Here is a 6,620-nt window from a genome sequence, read left to right on the forward strand (position 1 = left end):
GCTTGAGGAGCTGCGCCATTCCTTTTCCTAGGAATTATTATTTATCTTTTATCCCTCTCTTTCTCTGCCTAATTCTTTCTTAGAGCAAAGCAGAGAGATGTTCTTATACTCTTACAAAGACCAGAGAAAACGGTAGGGGAGAGGGTTTCCCTCCACCCTTGGCGGCCTTGTTCTAAACCAGTATATTGATGGCATCCCCTTCATCCACCTATTCTAACAAAAAAGAAGGAACGTGCGCTCTAAGGGTATCACCTTTAAGCTCAGGTCGGAATTTTACAGAAGCATTAGGACTCTTTGAGTGTGACTCTATTTAGTAGAATTAAGGATAAGACTGATTAACTATTATTTGTTGAGCTCTATATGTCCCAAGTACTCAGTTAAATACTGCTGGCTGATAAAACGGTGAAGGAGACATTTACATTCAGTGAGAAGAAATAGGCAACAAAAAGTAAATAGGCAAATAGTTGCATCTTGTGGTAAAAAAAAAAAAAGAGACAATGGAAGTTTGAACTTTAGACCTATTATTGATACTTAAGGAAAGACTTTCTGAATGGGTGATATTTAAACTGAAACTTGGGGTTGTAATCGAAATATAAACTTGGCTTGTTATGGGAACTGTCAGATCAGTGTGGCCTGTCATAGAGATTAAGTGGGGGAGAGTGACCGGAAGTGAAATCAGAGAGGTGGAAGTGGGATCAGACCTCGTAGTGGTTTGGATTTTAATCTGATTTTAAATGGAAAGCCATTTTTCCCCCCCTTTCCCCTGGAAAGCCATTTTTAACTGCTAAACACTTAAGTGTGTATTTCCCCAAAATCAAGAACATCATTTTACATATCCACAGTAAAACTATGAAAATTAGAAAATTAACAATACTTTTTTCTGATCTGCAGACTTCATTTAGATTTTGGCAAATCTCTCAGTAATGCCCTTCATAGCAAAAGAAAATCCAAGATCACACATTGCATTCAGTTGTCATGTCTCTAGTCTCCTTTAATCTGGAAAATTGTTTCTTAATATTTCTTTAGGTTTCATGGCATTAACACTTGAAGAATACAAAACATTTACTTTGTAGAATATTCTGCAGTTTAGGTTTGTGTGACTTTTTTCATGATTAGATTTGGGTGATGCATTCTTTGTCAGGAATGCCACAAAAGTAACCTTGTATTCATATTAGAATCTTATATTAGGAGGCACATGATGTCAGTTTGTTCCACTACAGATGATGTTAACTTTGATCACTTAAGATTTCTCCACTATAGTTTCAATTTTGCCCTTTGTAATTAATAAATATCTTGTGAAGAAACACCTTGAAACTATGTAAATATCCTGCAACTCCTTCACCTTTCACCCACTAATTATAGTATCCCATGATTCATATTTGAATCAATTATTATGATGATGGTTGCCAAATGGTGATTTTCTAATTCCGTCATTCCTTCCACAGTTAATGATTGGCTTTCTACCATGAGGTCATCAGCAGTTTTTTAAGCAGAATGATATGATCTTATTTATTAAATGATCTCTCTTGCTTCTGTGTGAAGAATGATAAATACAGGGAAGAACAGAAGCACAGAGACTAGTTGGAAAGCTATTGCAGTCCGGTGGGCAAGCAGTAATGGAGAATGAGCAGAGTGGCGGCAGTGGAGGTGGAAATACGTGGATGGATTTTAGAAGTGTAGGGCTTGCTGAAAAATTAGATGTAGAAAGTGAGAGAGAAAGAGGAAATTCAATTGCTAATTTCTGCTAATGAACCATTATAATTAAAGGTTAGTTTTTATTCTTGAACAAATGGATAAAGAAAGGATTTGGATATACTTGGAAGACTAGCCATTTAATTTGCCTAACCCTCACTGAAATATTCTAGTTGCAATTTTTTCATGAAGGGTCCTGAGTTCGTCCAGGGTAGGCCAAGAAAGTGCTGAAGAAAGCTGAAGAGTATAGTCCTAGGAGGCTTCACCTTGAAGGTAAACTACAAGTACTCCAAACTTGTTTAGGGATCCAGTTAAACTCTTAATTAACTTTCCTGCTTGTGTGTGATAAACACAATTTGAGTGTCTAATGCCTACTGTGTATTGATTAATAATTATGAATTTGGAACTCTTTCTGAACTCGATGAACTGCCTATTTGGGGGCTGGATTGTTGATATATCTCGTATCTTGGAAGAATACACTGAATTGTGGTCTAAGGTTTGTGATTGTTTGCCTGATTCATTAGAAGACTTAAAAGGTGTGAGTATGGATGTGTTTGTTTTAATTACTTTAAATTACTTTAGAAGTAGTGCATATAAAATCGGTATGTAATCTACATGTCTTTCTTGGAGGGTGATAAGGTATTTTTGGTTATCAGAGTCTGGTTTATACTTCCATCTATTAGAATACATAACACAGTGCTTCGCACATGATAGGTACTTAATAAATGTGTTGAAAATGCAAATAAATACAAATTCAGTTACATTCTGCCAAGTTATAAAATTGTCAAAATAAGCCAGAATTTGCAACTGCAGGAAAAAATTGTTGGTGAATAATTGCATTAATATTTCAAGCTTGGAAATTTTAAATATTCTACTTAAATCCTAGGTGCACTTTGAGGAATCTAAACATATTTTATGCCATACCTTATTATTATGTGTTAATTAAGCAGCTCGGAAATGTGATGCGCAATGTGTTTAACTTCTAAATACTGTGTTTTAGGGTTTCAGGGAGAGTAACCTAAGGATTCTGTTACTCCCAGGTTTACAATTAGGCTTTAGCTTGCTGTTCTGAGCAGTAGGATAGACACCACTCCCATCACAGAAATCTGCAGAGTTCCTTATCTAGAGAACTTCACTAGTATCTCAGAATATATATATTTCCATAGAAGATTATTCCATTGTCTCAGCTTGTCATAATTTGGTCAGAATCAGTTCTTCTCCTTTTCTTCTAGAAGTAACTTTCTTTGCCAGAAGACTCAGTCTCTACAATCCTTTCCTCTCAGCTTGTCTCTTGAGATGGATGGTAATGACAACCTCTCAGGGTCCTATCTTTCAATTGTCAGGCAGTTATCGGAAAGAGGGCTTATTTTAACTGAACCAGTATCCCCTTCCTCAATTTAACTTTCCTTGACTAGATCCTATTAAAGGAAAATAGCTAAGCTCCATTTTTCTTCCGTGTGTAACTAACTTCATTAAAAACTTTGTTTTTTAATGCCGCGCCCAAAATTGTAGGAATCCATTATGCCATTTGATAGAAAGTGAACAGTCTTGATACGTGTTTATGTAAAGAAAATAACGTATTGGGCAGTAAATATTTTAAAACACTTCAGAAAAAGAGATTCAGTGATTCTGTAATGAGAAACGCGTGTTTTCAGAGCCTTTGGGATACACACGCACTAAAAAATATTAAATCTAAATACAATTAAAGAACTGTTTCAAAGAATTTAAGAAACGAATTTGGAGGTTATAGTATGACAAATTTTTTAATGTAAATAAAGAATTATAGGAAAACAAAAATCAAATGTAATTGAATCCTTCAAGAGAAGAAAAAAGAAAGGTGGCATCTAAGTGCCCGGCTAGCTCAGTCGGTAGAGCATGGGACTCTTAATCCCAGGGTCGTGGGTTCGAGCCCCACGTTGGGCGCAGGACACCTTTTGTTATAGCACTTAATTTCCCTTGAATATTTTGAGGTCTCTCCACAGCACTGTAATTAAGAACGGTTTTGTTTGTTTTTTAAACCGTATTAATTTACGTACTGTCAATATTAACCAGATCTTCGGAAAAAAGACCAGTTTGCAAACGAAACAGTTCTCAAACTGCGCTTGCGCACTTAAAAGCGCAAGTTTTTCTTCCTCTCCCGGATCCCTCGCCTACTTCCTCCGTAAAGCACAGAAGAAACTGAAAAGCCCAGTTTAAAGTTGAAATTGATTTTCTGTGTTACTGTGCATACCTGCATTATTGCTGATAGAGGGCAGTGTTTTATTCTATCGGACCAAAATTATGAGCCTCAATATTGGCAGCTTTTCTAAAACAAGCGATCCTATGTAAAAGCAGTTAGAGAGTCGGAGGACTTCGAAGAAAGTCCTTTCTTGTTTATTTTACTTTTTTTCTTCTCAATATAGGGCTTGTCCTGGGGTGGAGGTGGGGGAATGTCTTGTGGAGAAATACACAGTGAGAAATGTTTCCTTCTATTGTGAGATCTAGACAACTAGGGCACAATCAGGTTTTCTCCCATTGTTCGTGGGACTGTATTTGGAATCTAACCATACAGTTGGATAGGTATTAGGGAAATTAATATTCCGGTAGAGGGGAGGCTCTTTGAAACAGAAGCACAAAAGAACTGAGACGTGAAATTTCGAATAGGCAATTAGATATTGTGGGAGGCAGGACTTCCGCCTTTTTCGCCTCTTCACTGAGAACTTTGAAGTAATCAGGAAGAGAATGTCCACGCCACAGCCAGGCACGTTCCGGGATCTCACTCACCCGACCCTGCAGGTGAACGACGCATGCTCCTACCTGAAGCACTAGTTCCTGTACTCGGCGTGTTACCCACTAGCTTTTCTCCTGCTAAACGACCCATTTGTCTCTCTCGGTTTTTCCCTTCAACGTACAAACATGCTGTTAATTCTCTATCTTAAAAGAAAACGAAAACTTTGACCTAGTTTCCCTGCAGGCTACCGTTCTACAGTATTTCTCTGTTCCTCTTTGGGGTAAGTTACCCCACAGTCGCCTAAGGTCACATTCCTCTCCTCCCATCTCTTAAACCTGACAATGCCCTTCAGCCAAAAAAAAAAAAAAAAATCCCTTGCAGCGAGGGAGACCTGTGGGGTGTCTCAGTAAGAGGGAGTTACAAAGAACCTATTATAGGATTGGGGCTATAGTTGTGGAATTTTGCGGAGGGTCTAAGGAAGTGAGGGTTCCTTTTGGATTGGGTGTTCTCAGAAAGCAAGGGCAATTCTATCATCTAAATAAATCTTACCTATAGGGAAAACAGACTAAAGGAGGGATAAAGCTGAAACTGGTAAAGTCACTCATTTAGCAGGAGAGGATGATGTTTGGTGTTTTGAGTTGGACAGGGACCAACTTGTCTAAAGTGAATGGTTCTGTGAGATGCCAATTCCAAGTCCAGGCCTCCCCACTTGTGACAAACCCACTATAAATCAGGGGTTCTCACAATCTCTCCTGAGGTTTGTTAATTTCCTAGAATGGCTCACAGAACTCCGGAAAACAGTTTACTTATTCCTGGTTTATTATAAAGGATACAACTCAGGAGCAGCCAAATGGGAGAGATGCAGAGGGCAAGGTATGGGGAAGGAGCATGGAACTCCCACGTCCTCTCCTTGGCATGGCACTCTCCCAGCCCCTGAATATGTTTGCCATCCTGGAAGCTCTGTGAACCCTGTATTTTAGGGATTTTTATGGAGGCTTCATCACACAGGCATGATCAGTTATTGATCAGTTTCCAAGTTCTGTTTCTAATCATGACTTAGACTTTCTGGCGACCAGACCTCATCCAGAAATCATCCAGGAGCCCTCCAAGAGTTGCCTCATTAGAACAAGACACTCCTATTACTCAGGAAATTCCAAGGGATTTAGAAGCTCTGTGTAAGATGCTCCTAACACCCCCATCACGCAGGAATTGACAAGAATTTTAGGAGCTCTGTGTCAGAAACTAGGGGCAGACACCAAATATATATTTCTTATTATGTCACACTTGCCTAATTTGTCTTTGAGTTGCTATAAGCCCAACCACAATCACCCTAATTGGCAACTACCCCACCATCCACTTTATCCTACATTATTTTTTCTATAGAAGGTATCATCTTCTTTTATTATTACCTCTCTTCACTTTCACCCACACCCTTGGAATGTTGGTCCACAAAGGCATGATCTTTATCTTCGCTCACGAATGTATCTCAAGCACCTAAATTAGTATCTGGCAGATGTTCAGTCAGTATGCGTTGAATTAGTGAATTAAGAAGGGTGTATTAGTTTCCTAGGGCTGCCATAAACAAAGTACCCCAAACTGAGTTACTTAAAAGAAATGTATTGTCTCACAATTCTGGAGGCTAGAAGCTTGAAATCAAGGTGTAGGCAGCGTCATGCTCTCAAAGGCTGTCTTGAAGAATCTGTTCTTTGCTTCTTTCTGTTAGCTTTCTGCTGTCATCAGCTACCCTTGGTGTTCCTTGGTTTGCAGGTGCCTAACTCCAATCTCTGCCTCTGCTGTTACATCCTTTCTCCTTGTGTTTCTGTCTCACATGGCATTTTCCTTTTTGTATGAGGACACCAGTCACAGTGCCTGATTAGGACTCACCCTAATAACCCCATCTTAATTTGATTACATCTGCAAAGACTTTACTTCCAAGTAAGGCCACATTCATAGGTGTTAGGAGTTCGGACTTCAACATCTCTCTCTGGGGCATACAACTCAACCCTTAAAAGAGGGCTCCATTCCTTAACCTCAGCCACTGGGTGTCTGCCGCTTTATAGCTTTCTATAAAGCTATATTTCAGCTTATATTTTGTATTATTCAATAATGAAAATCTTCTAATAAATAATCCAAATTCTACAAAAGACAATTTTATGTTTACTACAAGAGATAATGTTAATAAAATACTGAATCCTTAAGACTGACAATGAGTACACCT

Source organism: Grampus griseus (assembly GCF_964374135.1).
Source record: "Grampus griseus genome assembly, chromosome: 2".
NCBI lineage: Eukaryota > Metazoa > Chordata > Mammalia > Artiodactyla > Delphinidae > Grampus > Grampus griseus.